The sequence below is a fragment of the Bufo bufo genome, chromosome 3 (genome assembly GCF_905171765.1).
Source record: "Bufo bufo chromosome 3, aBufBuf1.1, whole genome shotgun sequence".
In the NCBI taxonomy this organism is placed as follows: domain Eukaryota; kingdom Metazoa; phylum Chordata; class Amphibia; order Anura; family Bufonidae; genus Bufo; species Bufo bufo.
Genome location: NC_053391.1, coordinates 25,192,056 through 25,217,280, shown reverse-complemented (window position 1 = coordinate 25,217,280; position 25,225 = coordinate 25,192,056).

Below are 25,225 nucleotides of genomic sequence, written 5' to 3'. Positions count from 1 at the left end.
CTCACACGGTGAGAGGCTGACAGTTGCCTAGGAGAATTAGCTCTCAGACTGGATCTCCTGGGCTTCCATAGGCTGGCAGCTTCTGTGTAAGGCATCGGGGCTGCCATAGCAACCATCGACCCCCTGCCAGCGCTGCACTGGGGGGCGATGGAGTCAGAGGGAGATCCTCCCTTTGTACACCCGCACGTGCCGCAGTCAGCGCTGACCGCCGCATTTGAAAGGATTAATCCGCCGGCATCACCGCACACAGGGATGCCAGCGGATGCAACAGGGGCCCGGCTATCAGTAACAATCACAGAAAATAATGCACCATAATAATAGATGTAAGCATAACATTCATAAGTTCAGACGGGTCCTACGCTAAACCTGCCTATGCCGTTATGCATTTATGTTCAGGAGCGCAGACCCCGCACATATAGTGTGTTGCTCCTGGTTACCTCCATGTGCAACAGCAACCGGTAGGAGGAGGAGCACACACAACTTCTAATATCCGGGGGATATTAAAATCTCCACCAATTTGTAGTGAACCCTGTTTAATTCCAGAGACTACATCTATGAAGCGTTTGATAAACCTAAGTTGATGGTTGTTAGGAGCATATAAGTTTGCTTTAGTATAAAACTCGTTATTGATAAAGTGTACTATTATGACATATCTACCCTTTTCGCCAGCAACAACAGTATGACATTGAAAAACCAAGCCGTTTTTAACACCAATAAATACACCCTTTTCCTATTTTTCACATGGGAAAACAATATATGTAGAAAATAAGGATGAATGTATTCTGTAGGAATCCAATTGATTAAGGTGGGATTCTTTTATTCGTATGATGTCACAATTTAGCTTTTTTACTTCCACACATACAGATGCATCTACGCATTTTGTCCTGACATCCATTCAACATGATATCGCGATATCTTAACTAAACTGTAATAGACTTTGATACACATCACAACCACTGGGCGGTGAGTGCTCCACATTTAGCTTATTGCTCCAGCAGCTTTTTCTTCTGTTTAGAGAACAGAAAAGCTGGCCTCATGTATGAGATATTATTTGGCAGACCACTGGGAGACCCAGCTAAGTTTGGTGACATCTACCAATCAGGCAATCAGAATAACTCCCTGGATCAACGACCCCTCTCTAGTAGCTACAGCCTGTAATATTATTACACTCCAGAAATACATCCAGACCCCTCTTGAATTCCTTTATTGTACTCACCATCACCACCTCCTCAGGCAGAGAGCTCCATAGTCTCGCTGCTCTTACCGTAAAGAATCCTCTTCTATGTTTGTGTACAAACCTTCTTTCCTCCAGACGCAGAGGATGTCCCCTTGTCACAGTCCTGTGGATAAATAGATGATGGGAGAGATCTTTCTACTGACCCCTGATATATTTATACATAGTAATTAGGTCTCCCCTCAGTCGTCTTTAATCTAAAGTGAATAACCCTAATTTTGAAAATCCTTCAAGGTACTGTAGTCCACCCATTCCAGTTATTACTTTAGTTGCCCTCCTCTGAACCATCTCCAGCTCTGCTAAGTCTGCCTTGTTCACAGGAGCCCAGAAATGTACACAGTACTCCATGTGTGGTCTGACTAGTGATTTGTAAAGTGGAAGGACTATGTTCTCATCATTGGCATCTATGCCCCTTTTGATGCAACCCATTATCTTATTGGTAGGGATGAGCGAATCGACTTCGGATGAAACATCCGAAGTCGATTCGCATAAAACTTCGGTCCAATACTGTATGGAGCGAGCGCTCCGTACAGTATTGGAATGTATTGGCTCAGATGAGCCGAAGTTATTACTTCGTGAAGTCTTCATAGATTAACTTGGAACTGAACCCGAGTTCGGGAAATCTTTTTTTTACAGTAAAAATTAATCTATGAAGTTATTACGCAAAGTCACGTGAGACTTCGCAAAGTAATAACTTCGGCTCATTATTCTAATACTGTACAGAGCGCTCTCTCCGTACAGTATTGGACCGAAGTTTTATGTGAATCGACTTTGGATGTTTCATTCGAAGTCGATTCAATCATACCTACTTATTGGCCTTGGCAGCAGCTGTCTGACACTTTTTTTTTTACAGCTTAGTTTGCTGTTCACTAAAATTCCTAGGTCCTTTTCCATGTCAGTGTTACCCAGTGTTTTACCATTTAGTCTGTACGGGTGACTTGCATTATTCCTTCCTATGTGCATAACCTTACATTTGTCAGTGTTAAACCTCATCTGCCACTTCTCTGCCCAAGCCTCTAATCTATCCAAATCCCTCTGTAGCAGTATACATAGAGATGGCCTTGCGGTTCGCCCAGCGGTTGTTTCGTGGCGAACTTTGCTCGTTCGCGATTCGCTGAACATGCGAACATATGGCAATGTTCGCATGCACCATATTCTTTTGCATTGCGCCGGACTTTAACCCATGACACATCCATCAGGTGGGACAGGACAGCCAATTGAGATGTTTCAACACATGGACACACCCCCACCCTATCACAGAACCCGATCTGGCAGCCATTTTACATTCTGTGTTTTGCCAGCATAGGGAGAGGTTGCTTTGTAGAGCAGGGACAGACTTGTAGAACTACAAGTAACAGCACACTGCTAGTCAATTGCACAAAGATATAAGCAAACACTGAAAAAATAATAGCTGCTTGGTACTGCAAGTGCAGTCAGAAGCTCTTTGTGCATATAATTGATCAAACATATGTCGAGCCCATCTACCAGACGACAAGGTGGCTTCTAATCAGATGGGGCCTACTCTAACATGCCTCTCCTGGGCTTAAATCTGATTAGAAGCCACCTTGTCATCTGGTATATGGGCTCGACATATGTTTGATCAATTATATGCACAAAGAGCTTCTAACTGGACTTGCAGTACCAAGCAGCTATTATTTTTCCAGTGTTTGCTTATATCTTTGTGCAATTGACTAGCAGTGTGCTGTTACCTGTAGTTCTACTAATCCAATTGTGTTCTCAAATTTACTTATTATGGAGGTGCTGGTTTGTTTGTTTTTCTTCCCTGTTAGGGACACCAAACGCTAGATAATAGGGCCACAAAAGCCATTTTAAGGACTGGTATAGGTGTGCTATTGATAGGTGTGATATACTGAGGGGTGTGATATACTTATAATATAATTTCTAATATAGAAAGTATATTATAGTGCATTTGTATTGTGCAGCAATTGTGTGCGGTTCTGCTGCGATACTGCAGCTATAAAGAGGGACAAATGCTATTGGAATAACTAATTGCAACGGGTGTGATATACATGTTGTCCCCAAAAAACTGATTAAGGGGTGCGATATACCTTCTTCCACCAAATATTGATTCAGGGTTTCTATATACCTTTTTCCACAAAATACTGATTGAGGGGTGCGATATACCTGCTTCTACAAAATATTGATTAAGGGGTTCTATATACCTGCTTCCACAAAATTACTGATCTAATGTCAGTGGTGGTGAAGGTGACGATGATGACGTGTCGATGGACGTCACCTGGGTGCCCACAAAAGAGGAAGAGGAGGGGAGTTCAGAGGGAGAGACGGAGCAGAAGATAGAGAGGAGAAGTAGGAGAAGCAGGCAGAACTTGCAGTGCATAGGAGGCAAAAAGCAGTCTGCAAATGTGTCTGGAGCGAGCCATCCACCATGCACGGTCCCTTATGGCGCTCCCAGGCTCCGCAGTGTGGGCTTTTTTAACGTGTCAGCTGCTGACATTACTGTTGCCATCTGCAGCCTGTGCTGTCAACGGATAAGTCGCGGTAAGCCCAACACTCACCTAGGGATGACCGCCTTAAGAAGGCACCTGGCCTTCTATCACCGAGCCCAGTGGGAGCAACGCTGTCAGAACCCACAAAGCCACAATCCCGGTTCTCAACATCCTGCCTCTTCTACTTCTCTTCTCTCCTCCCATTTGTCCTCCACTCCACCTTCCACCGTGCTGTTGTCGCGTTCATCTGGCAGAAGGCAGGCTTCCATGGCCCAAAAGTTGATGACGCCGGATAGCCCTCCTGCCCAACGGCTGACCACTGGCTTTTCGGAACTGCAAGCCCACCAACTACTGCCATATAAACTGGTGGACTCGGAGGCCTTTAGAAAATTTGTGGCCATTGGCACACCACAATGGAAGGTCCCCAGAAGGAAATTTTTCTCCCAGAAGGGCATCCCAGAGCTATATGGCCAAGTTCAGCGGCAAGTGAATACATCTCTGGCACACAGTGTCGGTGCCAAAATACATTTGACCACAGACATGTGGTGTGCGACAACAGTGCCAATCTGCTGAGCACGCTGAAACATGGCAAAATGACACACGTGCCATGCATGGCACACGTCCTGAACTTAGTCGTGCAGCAATTCATTGCCAAATACCCCGGGGTCTAGGACGTCTTGCGGCAGACCAGGAAAATCTCTGGTCATTTTAGATCTTACAAGGCCATGGCTCGCCTTGATGACATTCAGCGGTGACACCACCTGCCCGTCAGACGTCTGATTTGTGACAGCCCGACGCGCTGGAACTCCACCTTGTATATGCTTGATAGGCTGCTCCAGCAGCAGTGTGCCGTTAATGACTACCTGTATGAACTCTGCAGCAGGACAGGTTCTGGGGAGCTTGGTTTCTTTTCACCGCACCAGTGGCTGCTCATGCGCAACGCATGCAGACTTCTGCGGCCATTTGATGAGATCATCAAACTGGTCAGTCACAGCCAGGGTGCCATCAGTGACATCATACCTTACGCCTTCTTTCTGGAGCATGCGTTGTGTCGTGTCATTGATCAAGCCGTCAAGGAGCAGGAGCGGGAAGATGAGGAAGTCGCAATGCTGAATGAATTCCCAGGGGGGTGCTACTCCATCTGAGACAAGTCAGCAGGAGTCTGAAGAGGAGTCAGAGGAGGATGGTGGCTAGGGAGAGGAGGAGGAGCAGGAAGAGCAGGCTTTGAGGGGGACATTAAACTTTTCCCAGATCCCTGGTGTTTTCCGTGGCTGGGGGCAGGAGACTGAGGACGACATTCTCCTGGGTGATGAGTGGGAGCCATGGCGCTACACCGCTTCCAATTTAGTCCAAATGGGGGCCTTCATGCTCCAGTGTTTGAAGAGGGAACCCCGTATATAAAGCATAAAGGGCAAGGACCAGTACTGGGTGGCAAAGTACTTAGACCCCCGGTACAAACTCAAAATGGCGGACATGTTTCCAGCATCACAGAGACTGTCAGAATGCAGCATTTCCAGGCCTTGCTGTGAGAGATTCTGCATTCTGCTGTTGTGGGCGCTGGCAGAGGAATTTCCACCCACAGCGAAACAGGTGCGGGTACCAATCCTACCGCGCCTGCAAGAAGAGGGCGGTTTGAAGATGTGTTGGTCACTTTGGATATGAGAACATTGCAGCCAACCTATCGAGAGCCGCTCTCTGGATCCAGCCTCAGGGAACGCCTAGACCGACAGGTGTCCGACTACATCGGGTTAACTTCCGATGTGGACGCTCTGAGAAGCCAGAGCTGGCACAATTTGCCATGGAACTCTTGGCATGCCCCTCGTCGAGTGTCCCATCCAAAAGGACGTTCAGCACAGCAGGGGGGATCGTGACCGATAAGCGCACTCACCTAGCTCACGACAGTGAGGACTACCTCATATTTCTAAAAATGAATGAGGCATGGATCTCTGAGGAATTCAACACCTATGATGACCACGTGTAATTTAATTTCCTCATGCCAACCCACACATATCCGCCACAACCCAGAACAAAGAATGGTCCTTGTCTTATGTATATACAGCGGCATAAAAGGCCTTTTCTGTCAGGTGAATGCCTACTTTTTGGGTCCTCTACTCCAGTGGCCTACAGTAAATTTTTTATCCAGTAACCGCCTAATGTACCTCCAGACACATAATCACTAGTTCTTTCCTGTCAGGTGAATGCCTAATTTTTGGGGCCTGTACTGGCCTACAGGAAAAAAAATTGCCGATGACCACCTATTGTACCTCCAGCCACATAATCACTTTTACTGTCAGGTGAATGCCTAATTTTTGGGGCCCGTACTCCCGTGGCCTAAAATATATTTCTTCTAGGCTCCAACAGGGAATATTTTTGAGAGTTTCCCTTTAGGATGCTTAAAAATGGCCCCTGATTAAAATACATATTTTTTATGGGAATTTTTGCCATTGATCCCCCTTTGGTATGTCACTGTCCATGTTGTGGGACTATTTGTGCACATCTAGTAAGTATTTGGTGGCTGGAAATATGACCTAAAGGTTTTTCAGGTTCTTTCATTACTTTACATAGTTTAGTGTCATCTGCAAAAATTTATATTTTGCTGTGCAAGCCTTCTACAAGATCATCAATATATATATATTAAAGAGAATAGGGCCCAATACGGACCCCTGTGGTACCCCACTAGTGACAGTGACCCAATCTGAGTGTGTACCATTAACAACCACCCTCTGTTTTCTATTACTGAGCCAGTTACTTACCCACATACAGACATTTTCTCCCAGTCCGAGCATTCTCATTTTATATACTAACCTTTTATGTGTTACAGTGTCAGCATTTGACACTGTAACACATAAAAGGTTAGTATAGAAAATGAAGTCCAGATATACAACATCCATTGATTCGCCACTGTCAAGTCTAGAACTTACCTACTCATAGAAACTGATTAAAGTAGTTTGACATGATCGATCCCTCATGAAGCCATGCTGATATGGCGTTATTTGCTTATTTTCATTGACATAATCCAAGATAGCATCTCTTAGAAAACTTTCAAACTGTTTTTTAAACTTAGAGGCCCATTGTTTCCGGGCTCTGTTTTTGGAGCTTTTTTGAATATTGGAACCACATTTGCTATGCGCCAATCCTGTGGAAAACTCCGTCAGTATAAAGTCCTTAAATATCAGAGTATGGCTATGACATTACTTAGTTCTCTTAGGATAAGGGGGTGTATGCCATCTGGTCCTGGCAATTTTAATCTTTTAAAGACGCTGCTGTACTTTTTCATGGGTCAGACAGGGCACTTTTATTGGGGAATTAACTTTTACATTCTGCATTCAGTGAATACAGTGGAGAAAAAAATATTTAATAGCTTTGCTTTCTCCTCATCGCTCTCTGCAACTCTCCCCTCATTACTCTGTAGAGGGCCGACACCTTCAGTTTTATACTTCTTACCATTTATATAATTGAAGAACATTTTAGGGTTACTTTTGCTCTCTTTGGCAATTAATCTCTCTGTCTCTAGTTTGGCTGCTTTTATTTGTTTTTTGAATATTCTATAGTTTTTCAGTGCTTCCTCGTTACCCTCCTGTTTTAGTGAATTAATTGCTTTCTTTTTGTCATTTATTGCTTTCTTTACAGTTCTATTTATCCACATTGGTTTCTACTTGTTCCTTAACCTTTTGTTCCTATAAGGTATGTACCTCTCACAATTTGATTTCATAATGGTTTAAAAAATATCCCATTTTATAGCAGTTTTTTTACTCTTGAGGACTTTGTCCCAGTTAGTTAGGCCTATATGGCCTCTCTTAGTTGGCTAAATTTAGCTTAAGTTTAGTATTTTTGTTACTCCCTGAAGAAACACTCATTTGAATAATAATTGGAAGCTTATTACTTTTGGTCACTATTTCCCAGGTGTCCCCCAACCTGCACATCTGTTGTTCTGTCAGGTCTGTTGGTTAATACTAAGTCCAGTTTGGCCGTCCCTCTAGTCGGGTCCTGAACCAGTTGGGAAAAGTAATTGTCTTTGGTTATTGCCAAGAACCTGTTTCCTTTATGAGATATACAACTTTCAGTTTCCCAGTCTATTTCTGTCTGCTGAACTATAGATATAATCCTATTATGTGTGATACTGTCTGCTTATCTATATATCTTATCCTATCATATGTGATACTGTCTGCTAAGCTGTGTATCTAATCCTATCATGCGTGATACTGTCTGCTCAGCTCTGTACCTAATCATACCATGTGTGATACTGTCTTTTGAGCTGTGTATTTAATCCTATCATGCGTGATACTGTCTGCTGAGCTGTGTACCTAATCATACCATGTGTGATACTGTCTTTTGAGCTGTGTATTTAATCCTATCATGTGTGATACTGTCTTTTGAGCTGTGTATTTAATCCTATCATGTGTGATACTGTCTGCTGAGCTGTGTATCTAATCCTATGATATGTGATACTGTGCGCTGAGCTGTGTATCTAATCCTACGATGTGTGACACAGTCTGCTCAGCTACTGTATGCATCTAATCCTATCATGTGTGATACTGTCTGCTCAACTGTGTATCTAATCCTATGATGTGCGATCCTGTTTCCTGAACTGTGTATCTAATCCTATCATGGGTAATACTGTCTGCTGTGGATGTAGGCAGCACACAGTGTTGTCCGCATCTTTTTTGCCCCCATTAAAATAAATAGATCCGCAAAAAATGTTCATCACATGCAGGACAAAAATATGGCTAGATTCACATAAAGTTTTTTACATTAGGACTTGAAGCAGTTCTGCCTGCAGGCAGAAATGTCAGCATTCGGTATCACAGCTTCACACAACTTTCCTATAATCTAAGTGTCCAGGCCTCATATTTAGGGCTCATGCACATAGCTATATGTATTTTGCAATCAGCAAAAAACTGATCCGCGAAAACTATGGATGATGTCTGTGTGCATTCCGTACTTTGCGGAACGGAATAACTGGCCCCTAATAGAACTGTCCTATCCTTGTCCGTAATGTCCACAATAATAGGACATGTTCTTTTTTTTGCAGAACAGAAATACAGACATACAGAAACGGAATGCACATGATGTAACTTCCGTTTTTTTTGCGGACCCATTGAAATGAATGGTTCCGCATTCGGTCCGCAAAAAAAATAGATCGGACATGGAAAGAAAATATGTTCTTGTGCATGAGCCCTTACTGGTTATGTCAGCTTTCCAGTCTCCATTTCTATGTTTTTATTACCTATTTGCTCTGACTATTCACCCTTGTATCCAGCTGTTCTTTGATTAGTCCCTGATTATTCCGACCCCCTCCTCTATTGTTTACACTTGGTTGTGATCATAGTAGTGTAAATGTAAGGCTTCAGTTCTTCTGAAACATTGGTCTTCATCCAAAATGCAAACTTCCTAAATTATACCAGAATTGTAACTAAGAAAATATTCACTGCAAACAATGTTTCTGCCTCCCACAACTATCACCTCTATTTTCCTGCACTTCCTAAAACACTCTCAAACCCCTGCGCCCAGCAAGGAAATTCTTATCTCTCTTTCCATCTTACCCACCTGATCTCCTGCTCAGATATGTTCCTTAACATTAAAGCCTGTATCTCTAGAGGGAATTTTAAGACTGAGCGAAACAGGAAAACTTGGCAATGTAAAATTAGCCACTAGATAACAGAATTCACCCCTCCCTCAGTTCCACTCCTTTATCTGCATACTCCTCTTCGCTGCTGATCTCCTCTTCGCTGCTGATCTCCTCTTCTCTGCTGATCTTGTCCACTTATTAAAGGTAAGAAGATAACCACACTCACCACTTTAGTACCACTTGAAATTCCTGAAGTCCTCCATATATGAAGCAAGGAAAACCATTGGCCAGCGGCATCAAACAGTGAAGAAAAAAAAGAATCCATTGCTTCTAAAATCCATTCCTCTTTATTTAAAATATTAAAATCCAGGGTAGCGGACCACATGGCTACGCGTTTCGAACGTACAGGCTGGAGTTGTGTGAACTTTGGAACAAATCAATATGGCTGGTTCACAGGATTTTGTTAATAAATGTGATTCGTTATGAATTAATTCATCACAAATCACTGTAAATCACATATACACATGATAAAGTGCGTAAACGCATAGTTTTCATATCCATTGGAGTATAGGTTAAAATAAAACGGAGCAAAATTGATACGAATAGTGACTATAGTGGCCCCATGACAGAGTGGGGAGGGTATCAGCAACAGAAACAGTGGCCACAGTCACAGGCTGGGTTTACATTACTGTTTATTTTTCCATTCTTCTGGGCCGTCAGAAGTTTAGAAAAATCAAAAAAAAAAAAAGGTTCCTGTATAGTGTTGAGCGCGAATATTCGAATTTCGAATTTTTTTCTCGAATATCGCAATTTAGAGATTTCGCGAATATTTAGAATATAGTTCCAAATATTCACGAAATCGAATATTCGTATTTTTTTTTTCCAAAAAATTTGAAAAAAATGTATTTAATCATACGATTTTTTTTTTTTTTTTTTTTCCTGTATAAGGCAAAGTTCCTATGACTATGGCTAGGCTAATATGTGTATTTTACGAAATTTCTTAATATTGCTCTAACTTCGTCTTTTAGAATATTCGTAATATTGCTCTAACTCCGTCTTTTAGAATATTACGAATATTCTAAAAGACGAAGTTAGAGCAATATTAAGAAATTTCGTAAAATACACATATTAGCCTAGCCATAGTCATTGGAACGTTGCCTTATACAGGAAAAAAATATATATAAATCGTACGATTAATTTAATCGCATATTATTCGCGAAAAATAAAATAATTACGAATATTCGATTTCGACGAAAATAATACGAATATTCATTTGAATATTCGCGAAATATCGCGAAATCGAATATGGTACCTCCCGCTCATCACTAATCCTGTATCATGAGCATCCATACGGCCTCTTTCACACGGTCAGTGTTTGGTCCGTAATTACTGAAGTTTTTTCTTGCAAATACTGATCAAATACTGAAGCAAATTACTGACCAAACACTGGACGTGTGAAACAGGCCTTATGCTCAATTGGCAGCCCATTTGGACATTTCCATCTACAGGTTTTTTTTGTAGCTGGAAAAAAAAGTCCAGGATGCTCAAAGTAAAGGATCCTTTATTTTTTATTTTTATGTTCTTTTGATGGATCAGAAGCACGGAAAAATAAAAGGTGATGTGAACACACCCAAACGGCCCCAATAGTGGTATAGGGGGCAGCAGCAGTATAACAGTATAACTGGAATACAGAACCAGATGGTGGCTGATCATCGTAGTAGCTGTCACGGCCATGGCTATGACCGTGACTCCTGAACCGCATGCGGTTGTCAGCGGTTTTCATTGGTGTTCAATCACAGGTGAGGGCTGTGGTATTGGCCTCACCTGTGGTTGCCGCTGGCAACAGTATGTATGTGGCAGCGTAGCAGGCTGAGCTGTGCCATGCAGCTCGCTACGCTGCGCATGCGGTTTTGTGTGTGATGTGTGGATGTGTGCACTGTGTTTTATGTTATTGTGTGCACGTTCCCTTTAAGTGGTGTTTTCCCTTCCCTGGTGTTGGAAGGGTTAATCCCCTTCCTAGTGTGTGTGATCACTGGGTGTGTCCGACTGTGGGGTGTGGCTTCTTGGCCTATAAAGCCTCACTGCTTTTGCAGGCCTTCAGGTTGCTTCAGCCATGCTTAGCTGAGAGCAGCCTCATGTATTTATTACCTGCCAGTAAGAGCCACCCCTGTGGTCATAAACCTTAATGTCATAACCATATTGTGCTTTAGTTATTTCCAGTTATGTGTGATGTCCGTGTGATGTTTTATATGTGATTTTGTGCAGCTATGGATCTGGGTCCCTGTGTAGGGATGCGCTTGTGATCTGCACCCTGCTAACACAGGGATCCAGTCAGCAAGGCTGTGGCAGGTAGGTGGAACTCCTTGTTCACCTGCCATATCCATAGAGCTGTTTATGTCTCCCCTTTTCCTGCAGCTTGGCCGTTGAGACTCCTGCTCCTCCGTGTCTAGGAGGAGTGGGCTTGTCTTACTCAGCTCCTAGGTGAGGGTCATCTTGAGGGCTAGCAGGGACTTTTAGGTTCCGGAGCATGGGCCCTCCTACCATCAAGGTTGGCCCATGCAGCTAGGAGCTAGGGTCAGGTTAGGGATGCCTTAGGAGGTGACCTGCTCCCTAATCCTGTCTTCATGGCCAAGCAGCCGTAACATCACCGGGCTCCACACGGCTGAGGATTTCCCCCATCCTCAGCCGTGACAGTATGACCACAGTCGCTTCTTACGTGGCGCTCCCTCGAAAGAGGGTAAAGCATGCACTGCTGTCTACGGATGGGGTGCATGCGCGTTCTCCGGAGGGAGAGCGTTATGGGGCTCACCATTTACGGCGCGGTGAGTGGCATTCCCCGCCATTCCTCGCTCACCGTTGTCCGTGTTGGTGTCCCCTTTTGTTTGTCTTTCCCCTCCCCCCGTTTCTAAGCCTCACCAACCTTCCCCTTTTTTGTTGGGAGGGGCTTTGAGGGGTGGGAGTATGCATCCCTCGAAAGAGGGTGAAGCATGTACCGCCCTCTGCGGAAGGGTTACATGCGCGCTCTTCGGAGGGAGAGCGTTCTGGGGGTTTCGCCTCTGACGGCGCGGTGAGTGGCGTTTCCCCGCCTTCCCTTCACCGTTGCCTCGTTTGGCGTCCCCCTGATTTTATAGCACTAGGGTGTTTGTTTGGTGTGCGAGTTGCACACCTTCGAAAGAGGGTGCAGCATGCAGTGCCATATCCATGTGGCCTGCATGCGCGTTCTCCGGAGGGAGAGCGTTCCTGGGGGTTCTCCGTTAACGGCACGGTTGGTGGCGTATTCCCCGCCACCTTTCCTTCCGTGTCCGTGTTGGGAATCCCTCGTCCCTCTCCATGTTCCCATCTCTGGTCGTTTGCTGGCAGCACTCCGTAGGTGGTCCGGCTGCTTGCTGGTTAGGAGTGTCTGCTGGCAGCGACTGGAGTGGGGACGTGAGTGGAGAGTCCCCTCGTCCATCTCTCAGTGGTTCTTTTCTCTTTGTTGCTGGTGCGGGCTGCAGTCCTCGTCGGACTGGCTAGTGTGAGCCGGGAGAGGATGCAGCTGACAGCGACCCCTTTTTAGAACCGGCACTGAGAGTGGACGTCCCCTTCTCCTATCCCCTTGTCTGAGTCCCTCACGTGTCTTTTTTTGGTGGGGGGGCTTTGAGGGGTGGGAGTGTCACGGCCATGGCTATGACCGTGACTCCTGAACCGCATGCGGTTGTCAGCGGTTTTCATTGGTGTTCAATCACAGGTGAGGGCTGTGGTATTGGCCTCACCTGTGGTTGCCGCTGGCAACAGTATGTATGTGGCAGCGTAGCAGGCTGAGCTGTGCCATGCAGCTCGCTACGCTGCGCATGCGGTTTTGTGTGTGATGTGTGGATGTGTGCACTGTGTTTTATGTTATTGTGTGCACGTTCCCTTTAAGTGGTGTTTTCCCTTCCCTGGTGTTGGAAGGGTTAATCCCCTTCCTAGTGTGTGTGATCACTGGGTGTGTCCGACTGTGGGGTGTGGCTTCTTGGCCTATAAAGCCTCACTGCTTTTGCAGGCCTTCAGGTTGCTTCAGCCATGCTTAGCTGAGAGCAGCCTCATGTATTTATTACCTGCCAGTAAGAGCCACCCCTGTGGTCATAAACCTTAATGTCATAACCATATTGTGCTTTAGTTATTTCCAGTTATGTGTGATGTCCGTGTGATGTTTTATATGTGATTTTGTGCAGCTATGGATCTGGGTCCCTGTGTAGGGATGCGCTTGTGATCTGCACCCTGCTAACACAGGGATCCAGTCAGCAAGGCTGTGGCAGGTAGGTGGAACTCTTTGTTCACCTGCCATATCCATAGAGCTGTTTATGTCTCCCCTTTTCCTGCAGCTTGGCCGTTGAGACTCCTGCTCCTCCGTGTCTAGGAGGAGTGGGCTTGTCTTACTCAGCTCCTAGGTGAGGGTCATCTTGAGGGCTAGCAGGGACTTTTAGGTTCCGGAGCATGGGCCCTCCTACCATCAAGGTTGGCCCATGCAGCTAGGAGCTAGGGTCAGGTTAGGGATGCCTTAGGAGGTGACCTGCTCCCTAATCCTGTCTTCATGGCCAAGCAGCCGTAACATCACCGGGCTCCACACGGCTGAGGATTTCCCCCATCCTCAGCCGTGACAGTAGCAGAAACTAAAGACAGCTTGATAGCAAGGCACAGTGGCAAGCATATCCTTGCAAACATTGGACCTGTATATATCAGTAGGCCACAAAGCCCCTTTTTAGGAACGGCAGTAGAGTCCTCAGGTAGGTTTCAGCATCAGAATGGTGGCAGCAGAACATGGCCAGATGTAATGGTGTGATGCTTACTGGCAGAATGATCTAATCAGTTGCTTCAGTCAACAGAGTCTGGAAATCCGTGCTGATCCACGCCTGATTCATTTTGATAGGGTGATGAGCGAACTGAACCATGGGAGACGGAATTCGTTATGAACTTTAGGAAAAGTTTGGTTGGTAACAAATCCAAACTTCCTCGTGGCTTGTGTAAAGGAACCATTTTTCATAAAATGGTGTCTATATGTGATTCACAGTGTTTGTGGGTGGGGAGGGCAAAAGGCTGAAAAATAGAACTTGTTCACAATGCAGTACAGCCAGCTAATCAGCAGTTTGGCAGCACCTATGACATCATAGTTCTTTAAAAGGCTGCTCCCGGCCGTGGCCATGTTAAGTGATCTGTGTACTGCATAGGGACAGACGTGTGATGCTGCAGTAAGGACAGTTTTATCAGTGAATCAAATCTGAGAGTGTAAGAGAATTTTAGAGCGGGAGAGACAGAGCAGGGACAGAATTGTGGAGGAACAGAGAATTTTTGAGGGAGAGAGACAGCAAGGATGCTTGAGAGAGAGTGACTATAGGGAGAGAGTTCACATTGATTGCTATGTTAATCCATGCTAGTAGCTGAGTGTACACTGTGTGGCAATTGTCCTGTCTGCTTTAATGCTGCTGCCACAAAACTACCTACTGTGTCATATGGCCACTCTTATCGCTGTTCCTACCAAAGCTGCTAATATAGCTGATGTAACACTACACACTGTGTCATGGAGCCACTCTTGTCAAAGTTCGTACCTGTCACGGACGTACCGAGACATACGGACTCAATATTACACTGATGTATACCCAGCACACGTAGAGGCACTTTTTATTGTGTTTTACATTTAGTCATGAGACTAATGATTGCCTACTCTTGACGTGCGCTTTTTTTGAATTAGTGATTTTTATTTAATAAAAATTAACTTTTATTAGATTTTAATTAAATAATAGTGATAACTAATACCTAACCTACCTAAATAGTTAAAACTCTCATCAGTGGACTTTGACAGTGCTGTGCTGTATAAATGCGTCTGCTGACAGTCGTTTTTTGCATTAGTAATTTAGCTTTATATAGCTGGCTATTTATTTGTCTGCTGAAACGGGTACTTTGTATCTACTGAGTTGTAGCGCTGACTTGCTACATTGTCAGCAGGCTGTTTGTTGTTTGTATCGGTCGGCTCTATATAGTAGCGATTTATGGTATTAGGTTTGCTGCGCTTGCTGCCTACTATCTGTCTAAATACTTGGATTCATTTGATTTTTTAATATGGTGCCAGCACAGTCTTTGCTTTACTGCCTTCCGTTGGCAGTGCAACGACTTGCTAGATTGCCGACTCGTCGCTTGTTAGCTAGCACTATCTAATCCTGTCCACTGTGACCTAAAAACTTAGCGCTGCCCCCCAACATGTTTCGCCATAGATATGGCGTCCTCAGGGGATCGGGCAGTCTATCTCTCACCCAGCATGGGTATATGTAAAATGACACCCCAAAACACATTGCCCAACTTCTCCTGAATACGGAGATACCACATGTGTGACACTTTTTTGCAGCCTAGGTGGGCAAAGGGGCCCATATTCCAAAGAGCACCTTTCGGATTTCAATGGTCATTTTTTACAGAATTTGATTTTAAACTCCTTACCACACATTTGGGCCCCTAGAATGCCAGGGCAGTGTAACTACCCCACAAATGACCCCATTTTGGAAAGAAGACACCCCAAGGTATTCCGTGAGGGGCATGGCAAGTTCCTAGAATTTTGAATTTTTTGTCACAAGTTAGTGGAAAATTATGATTTTTTTTTCATACAAAGTCTCATATTCCACTAACTTGTGACAAAAAATAAAAACTTCCATGAACTCACTATGCCCATCAGCGAATACCTTGGGGTCTCTTCTTTCCAAAATGGGGTCACTTGTAGGGTAGTTATACTGCCCTGGCATTCTAGGGGCCCAAATGTGTGGTAAGGAGTTTGAAATCAAATTCTGTAAAAAATGACCAGTGAAATCCGAAAGGTGCTCTTTGGAATATGGGCCCCTTTGCCCACCTAGGCTGCAAAAAAGTGTCACACATCTGGTATCTCCGTATTCAGGAGAAGTTGGGGAATGTGTTTTGGGGTGTCTTTTTACATATACCCATGCTGGGTGAGATAAATATCTTGGTCAAATGCCAACTTTGTATAAAAAAAAATGGGAAAAGTTGTCTTTTGCCAAGATATTTCTCTCACCCAGCATGGGTATATGTAAAATGACACCCCAAAACACATTGCCCAACTTCTCCTGAATACGGAGATACCAGATGTGTGACACTTTTTTGCAGCCTAGGTGGGCAAAGGGGCCCATATTCCAAAGAGCACCTTTCGGATTTCACTGGTCATTTTTTACTGAATTTGATTTCAAACTCCTTACCACACATTTGGGCCCCTAGAATGCCAGGGCAGTATAACTACCCCACAAGTGACCCCATTTTGGAAAGAAGAGACCCCAATGTATTCGCTGATGGGCATAGTGAGTTCATGGAAGTTTTTATTTTTTGTCACAAGTTAGTGGAATATGAGACTTTGTATGAAAAAAATAAAAATAAAAAATCATCATTTTCCACTAACTTGTGACAAAAAAAAAAAAATTCTAGGAACTTGCCATGCCCCTCACGGAATACCTTGGGGTGTCTTCTTTCCAAAATGGGGTCACTTGTGGGGTAGTTATACTGCCCTGGCATTTTCCAGGGGCCCTAATGTGTGGTAAGTAGGTAAATGACCTGTGAAATCCGAAAGGTGCTCTTTGGAATATGGGCCCCTTTGCCCACCTAGGCTGCAAAAAAGTGTCACACATGTGGTATCTCCGTATTCAGGAGAAGTTGGGGAATGTGTTTTGGGGTGTCATTTTACATATACCCATGCTGGGTGAGAGAAATATCTTGGCAAAAGACAACTTTTCCCATTTTTTTTATACAAAGTTGGCATTTGACCAAGATATTTATCTCACCCAGCATGGGTATATGTAAAATGACACCCCAAAACACATTCCCCAACTTCTCCTGAATACGGAGATACCACATGTGTGACACTTTTTTGCAGCCTAGGTGGGCAAAGGGGCCCAAATTCCTTTTAGGAGGGCATTTTTAGACATTTGGATACCAGACTTCTTCTCACGCTTTGGGGCCCCTAAAATTCCAGGGCAGTATAAATACCCCACATGTGACCCTATTTTGGAAAGAAGACACCCCAAGGTATTCAATGAGGGGCATGGCGAGTTCATAGAAAAAAAAATTTTTGCACAAGTTAGCGGAAATTGATTTTTTAGATTTTTTTCTCACAAAGTCTCCCTTTCCGCTAACTTGGGACAAAAATTTCAATCTTTCATGGACTCAATATGCCCCTCAGCGAATACCTTGGGGTGTCTTCTTTCCAAAATGGTGTTATTTGTGGGGTGTTTGTACTGCCCTGGCATTTGAGGGTCTCCGCAATCATTACATGTATGCCCAGCATTAGGAGTTTCTGCTATTCTCCTTATATTGAGCATACGGGTAATGAGATTTTTTTTTTTCCGTTCAGCCTCTGGGCTGAAAGAAAAAAATGAACGGCACAGATTTCTTCATTCGCATCGATCAATGTGGATGAAAAAATCTCTGCCAAAAAAAGAAAAAGGAGGGGAAAGGCGTCTGCCAGGACATAGGAGCTCCGCCCAACATCCATACCCACTTAGCTCGTATGCCCTGGCAAACCAGATTTCTCCATTCACATCAATCGATGTGGATGAATAAATCATTGCCGGGATTTTTTTTTTTTATATATACAAAGTGTTTGCCAAAGTATATGAACACTGCCACCTCCTCAGCTTAAATGCCTCGGCAAACGTATCTTTTACTGCAGAGGAGAAATCTCGTCTTGCAGCGCCGCATACACCGACTTGCGTGTAATCTGACAGCAGTGCAATGCTTCTGTCCGAATTCACATCAGTGCTGCAGCTAGTCGATCGGTTGGTCCACCTGGAAGGTAAAAAAAACAAAACAAAAAAGAAAAAACCAGGCCGCAACGCAATAAATTTATTAACTTTTGAACAGAACATATTAAACTTTTTTTAACTGAACATTAACCTTTTTACTTACCGGTATTTTTTTTTTTGTTTCGTTTTTTTTACCTTTATAGAACAAACCTCTCCTTCCCCATGGGACAATGTGCAAAGCGCAAATCGCCCAAAGATGTGGAGAAGTACGTTATGCACTTTATCCCAGGTGAAAGGAGAGGTTTGCAGCAGCTGTGAGTGTAAGGGCCCTAAAAGCCCTGTTTGCCTGTCCTGTGTGATGCAATCCCTATGCTAGGTGTACCTGTGTGTGGTACTTCCGGAAACACTCACCAAAGCATAGGGCAGGGTGGTCAGAACAGTCAGGACAGAAATAGCGCGTGTCACGCCTTATTCCACTCCTGCTACAGACACGACATCTTTTTCGGGGTGACGGTTGGGTTGAGGTACCAGGAACGACACTGGGGAAATGTCGCTCGTGTAGACGGCTCACTACACTGGTGGATGGGGCCACGGAACCTCCTGGATAAAGGAGGTTCTCGATGATCTCTTCCTGGAATTTGAGGAAGGATCGTGTTCTCCCAGCCTTACTGTAGAGAACAAAACAATTATACAGCGCCAATTGAATTAAATATACAGACACCTTCTTATACCAGCGTCTGGTTCTGCGGGAAACTAAATACGGATACAACATCTGGTCATTGAAGTCCACCCCTCCCATGAGCGCATTATAGTCGTGGACACAGAGGGGCTTTTCAATGACACGGGTTGCTCGCTCAATTTGGATTGTCGTGTCTGCGTGAATGGAGGAGAGCATGTAAACGTCACGCTTGTCTCTCCATTTCACCGCGAGCAGTTCTTCGTTACACAAGGCAGCCCTCTCCCCCCTTGCAAGACGGGTGGTTACAAGCCATTGGGGGAAGCCCACGCGACTAGTTTGCGTGGTGCCACAGGCGCAAATCCGTTCTAGAAACAAATGCCTAAAGAGGGCCACACTTGTGTAGAAATTGTCCACATAAAGATGGTACCCCTTGCCGAATAAGGGTGACACCAAGTCCCAGACTGTCTTCCCACTGCTCCCCAGGTAGTCAGGGCAACCGACCGGCTCCAGGGTCTGATCTTTTCCCTCATAGATCCGAAATTTGTGGGTATAGCCTGTGGCCCTTTCACAGAGCTTATACAATTTGACCCCATACCGGGCACGCTTGCTTGGGATGTATTGTTTGAAGCCAAGGCGCCCGGTAAAATGTATTAGGGACTCGTCTACGCAGATGTTTTGCTCGGGGGTATACAAATCTGCAAATTTCTGGTTGAAATGGTCTATGAGGGGCCGAATTTTGTGGAGCCGGTCAAAAGCTGGGTGGCCTCTGGGACGGGAGGTGGTGTTGTCGCTAAAATGCAGGAAACGCAGGATGGTCTCAAAACGTGCCCTGGACATAGCAGCAGAGAACATGGGCATGTGATGAATCGGGTTCGTGGACCAATATGACCGCAATTCATGCTTTTTAGTTAGACCCATGTTGAGAAGGCCCAAAAAAAATTTAAGTTCGGAAACTTGGACTGGTTTCCACCGGAAAGGCTGGGCATAATAGCTTCCCGGGTTGGAGGATATAAATTGTGTGGCATACCGGTTTGTCTCCGCCACGACTAAGTCCAAGAGCTCCGCAGTCAAGAACAGCTCAAAAAATCCCAGGGCCGAACCGATTTGAGCCGTCTCAACCCGAACTCCAGACTGGGCGGTGAAAGGGGGAACTAATGGTGCGGCTGAAGTTGGTGACTGCCAATCAGGGTTTGCCAGCACCTCAGGGACTCTAGGGGCTCTACGGGCCTGTCTGTGCGGTGGCTGCGACGGGGTAACTAGTGCACGTGCCACCATATCAGCTTCAACTGCCCTTCTGGTGCTCGCCACGTCACCATGTTGTACGGCAGTGCTGGTACTAGGTCCAGGAAGGGCTGCGCTGCTGGTGTATGCCTCACCACGTGATCCGGCAGCGACAGCCCCACTCTGCTGCTCTTGAAGCGGATCCTGCGTAACCTTGGGTCTAGCGACACGGGGCCGGGTACTCCTGGTGCTGCCAGGGACCTCAACCTCCTCGTCCGAACTTTGGGTCAGAGAGCCACTGCTTTCCACAGGTTCATATTCTGACCCGCTAGATTCGTCAGGTGAGGGTTCCCACTCCTCATCCGACTGGGTCAGAATCCTGTAGGCCTCTTCAGAAGAATACCCCCTGTTTGACATTTTGGACTACTAAATTTAGGGGTATTCCCTGAGACTACCCAAGAAAAAAAGCAAGCCTGTCTAACAAAGGGGAGGCTAGCGAAGTACCGGAGGCCGCTGCGGTTGATAAAAAATATCAAAATATATATTTTTTGTCACTGCGGTGGGGTGGGCGTGGGTGAACGCACGTGTGGGCGACCGATCAGGCCTGATCGGGCAAACACTGCGTTTTGGGTGGAGGGCGAGCTAAGGTGACACTAATACTATTATAGATCTGACCGTGATCAGTTTTGATCACTTACAGATACTATAAAAGTACAAATGCTGATTAGCGATACGCTAAACAGCGAATAAGTGACTGCGGTGCGGTGGGCTGGGCGCTAACTCACGCTAAACTACCTAACCAAGGGGCCTAAACTATCCCTAAAACCTAACAGCCAATACTAGTGAAAAAAAAAAGTGACAGTTTACACTGATCACTTTTTTTCCTTTCACTAGTGATTGACAGGGGCGATCAAAGGGGTGATCAAAGGGTTAATTGGGGTGCAGGGGGGTGATCTGGGGCTACAGTGAAGTGTTTGGTGTACTCACAGTTCAGTCTGCTCCTCTGCTGGATCCAACCGACGAAAAGGACGAGCAGAGGAGCAGAGAAGCCATATAACAGATCATATTTACTAATATGATCTGTTATATGACTTGTGATTGGATTTTTTGAAAATCGCCAGCCTGCCAGCCAATGATCGTTGCTGGCAGGCTGGTGACGAACTTGTTCTTTAACTTTTGCCGGCCCGCGATGCGCATGCGCGGGCCGACTTGGAGCGAAATCTCGGGTCTCGCGAGATGACGCGTATATGCATGACTCTGCGCAGAGCTGCCACCTCCGGAACGCGAATCTGCGTTAGGCGGTCCGGAGGTGGTTAAAGGATCTTCTGGTCAGTTATCAACTTCCAGAGACCTTAGAGGAGATGATGACCCTTGTTGTCCGACTTGATCGACGGGTTAGAGAGAGACGACAGGAACAACAGTTCTCTTCCCAGATGGTGGTCCAGACCGAGGCCTATCCCAGAGACAATGCTGAGGTCTCCACCGAGGAACCCATGCAGGTTGGCATGACCCGAGGGAATCTTCGCCGCACACGTGGAGAATGCTTTTACTGTGGAGATCCTGACCATTGGATCAACCAGTGTCCTAAGAAGGTCCTCTCTGTTAAGTCTCCTAAGGCAAGGCAACCTAAAGACCAGGTACACCCTGATTTTTCTAAATGTAAGCTTTTGGTACCCATTACGATTTTTCTGGGGGTAGATAAATGGCCGGGTAAGGCCTTTATTGATTCTGGCTCAGCGGCCAGCTTTATTGACTCTGAGTACGCTGTAAGATTGGGTATTCCTATGTTTGCCTTACCAACTCCTATCCATGTCATGACTATTGATGCTACTCCTCTTATTGGTGGTACGGTGAGCTTATGTACCTCAGAGATTTCTCTAACAGTGGGTGTGTGCCACTCAGAGAGATGTTCCCTTTTAGTCCTGGAGAACCTACCGGCTGAGGTGGTACTAGGGTTGCCTTGGCTTTGACTACATAACCCCACTATAGATTGGTCCAAGGGGGAGTTGGTGAGATAGGGGCCTAAGTGTGACTCGTGCTTGTCCGTGGTACAGGCTGGGGTCTCAGTAAAGTCTGATCCTTTACCCACTGTTGTTAGGGAATATTCTGATGTATTCTCATCACTAACCCCGGAGGTTCTACCCCCCATAGACCTTATGATTGTACTTACTATAGAGCTAGTAGAGGGGGCCAAGTTTCCTAAGGAGCGAATTTATAATCTTTCTAAGCCCGAACGCAAGGCCATGGAAGATTATATTAAGGAGAGCCTTGGTAAAGGGCATATTAGACCTTCTGTCTCTCCTATGGGGGCGGGTTTTTTCTTCGTTAAAAAAAAAGATGGTGGTCTTAGGCCATGTATCGATTACCGGAGATTAAATAAAATCACTGTCCAGAATAGATATTCCCTCCCATTGATTCCGGATTTATTTAACCAGGTTCTGAGGGCAACCTGGTTTTCCAAGATTGACCTGAAAGGGGCATACAATCTCATCCGAATCAAGGAGGGAGACGAATGGAAGACGGCGTTCAATACTCCGGCAGGACACTTTGAATATCAGGTGATGCCTTTTGGACTCAGCAATGCCCCAGCTGTGTTCCAAAACTTCATGAATGACATTCTTAGGGAGTTCTTAGGTAAATTTGTTATTGTCTATCTTGACGACATTTTGATATTCTCTCCTGACTTCGAATCCCATGTGTCTCATGTTAAACAAGTATTAGAGGTGTTAAGGGAGAATCAGCTATCCGCTAAGCAAGAGAAATGTGTCTTTGGTGTACAGGAGATTCTGTTTCTAGGGCATGTTCTGACTCCTCACGCCTTCAAGATGGATCCTGGTAAGGTACTAGCAATTAAGGAATGGGTAGGACCTTCATCCTTAAAGGCCTTGCAACGGTTCTTAGGTTTCGCCAATTACTATCGTAAATTTATTATGAATTTTTCCGTAATTGCTAAACCGTTGACCGACCTTACAAAGAAAGGGGCGGATTTGGAGAATTGGTCTACTGAGGCCATTTCTTCATTTGAAAAATTAAAAAAGGCATTCAGTAGCGCTCCCATTCTGATCCAGCCTGATCAGGAGAGACCTTTTATTGTGGAGGTGGATGCGTTTGAGGATGGCGCAGGAGCAGTCCTTTCACAAGGTCCTGCTAGCCTCACTAACCTGAGGACACCTAGGACTCGCCCTGCTGGTAACCTACGACCCCTACCCATTCCCAGTAGACCCTGGTCCCATATCTCGATGGACTTTATAACTGAGCTACCGCCGGCGGAGGGTAAGACTGTAGTTTGGGTAGTGGTCGATAGCAAGATGGTCCATTTCATTCCCCTGTCTAAACTCCCGAATGCCAAAACTCTGGCATCTATTTTTGTGAAAGAAATTGTTCGATTGCATGGTATCCCAGAAAATATTGTTTCTGACAGGGGTGTGCAGTTTGTGTCCAAATTCTGGAGGGCCTTCTGTCAAAAATTTCAAATTTCATTGTCTTTTTCCTTTGCCTACCACCCTGAGAGTAATGGGCAGACTGAACGCCTTAATCAGTCTGTGGAACAATTCTTGAGGTTGTATGTTGCTGATGACCAGCAATTATGGGTGAAATTTCTTCCATTGGCTGAATTTGCTTTGAATAACCGTGTCAATTCTTCTGCTGGGGTTTCACCTTTCTTTTGTAACCATGGTTTCCATCCCCGTTTTCATTCTGGGTCACCCGTCTCCTCCTCTAACCCTGAGGCGATTAGGCTCTCCTCTGAACTGTGCACAGTTTGGGGGCGGGTTCAATCGAACTTAGAAAATGCTCAAAGTTCTCAGAAACTCAAGGCCGATGGGAGACGTTCAAGGGGGGTGAATTTTCAGGTTGGGGATAAGGTATGGTTGTCCTCCAAGAATCTCTCTCTTAAGGTAGATTCTAAAAAGTTTGCTCCTCGTTTTATTGGACCATATAAGATCACGGAGGTGATTAACCCGGAATCATTTAGGTTGGAGCTGCCCGAGTCATTCCACATTCATAATGTGTTCCATAAATCTCAACGTAAAAAATATTTTGAACCGGTAGTACCATCGAAAGCCTCGCCTCTGCCGGTTCTTGTTAATGATGCTGTCGAGTATGTGGTGTCTAAAATAGTGGATGTCATGAAGGTGCGTAATTCCTAACAGTACCTGATTCACTGGAAGGGGTATGGACCTGAAGAGTGATCTTGGGTACCTGCCAGGGAGGTTCATGCTCCTAGACTTGTTCGAAAATTTTATTTAGAACACCCTGAAAGGCCATCGCCTGAAGTCTTGGGTCCGGTGGCCCCTCGTAAAAGGGGGGGTACTGTAACGGGGTGCCGAAGGTGCACTCGGTCTCCCATCAGCCGCAGACCTGCTGCTTAGCTTCGGGAGCGAGGATCTGTGTTTGACGTCATTCCCAGGGCGGCTTTGCTAGCTGGGAGGCTCCCTGCTCCTAGGTCTGCCTTGAGCGCCGAGCTGATCACTCGGTGCTCGACTGGTTGGTCTGTCGGTCATGTGACGCTGGCCACGTCACATGACCCTCACTCCCCACTATAAATACAGGCAGCCTGCTGGCCACAGGTTGCCTGTTAATTTAGGTTCCTGGCAGTTGTTGGATACCTGTGTACTTACCTGATCCTGTTCCCTGACGATCCTTGCCTGCTCCTCCTGTACTGCGCATCCTTCCTGGTATATTGACCTCGGCTTCCACCTGACTATTCTTTGCGGACTCCTTTGGTACTTCTCGACTCTCCTGGTATTTATGACCCCGGCTTCTCCTGACCTTTCTTTGCTTATCCCTCTGTACTGGTTTTGACCCGGTCCATTCACTATCTGTTATTTGTCTTGTCTGTCCTTCCCGCACGTATCCTAAGTTAGGGACTGCCGTCCAGTTGTCCCATGTCATCAGGACTCGTGAGGCAAGTAGGCAGGGCCAGGGGTGAGGGTGGAGCGCAGTGGTCACTATCCTCCCCCCGTGTGTGTGTGTGTGTGTACGTGACCGTTACAGTTACCTTTCCCTTTGTATTTTGGCTTTTCTGTGTGTTGTATTTTCTTGTTGTTTTGTATTAGGCCTCAGGGACACTCTTGTTCATCCTTCCTTTTGGAGGAACAGGTTGTCTCATTCCTGTTATTTGTACCAGAGTCCTTTAGGGCTAGATAGGACTTTAGGTATTCCTGTGAATGAACTCACCTACCTCTGGGGTCTGTTCATACTAGTAGTCAGTAAGGGCTTTGATTAGGGTTTTCCCTAGGAGGTGTCCATCTTCCTTCCCTAGTTTCCAGGCCTTATTTCCTTTCCTCTTTCCCTCCTATGTTCGGT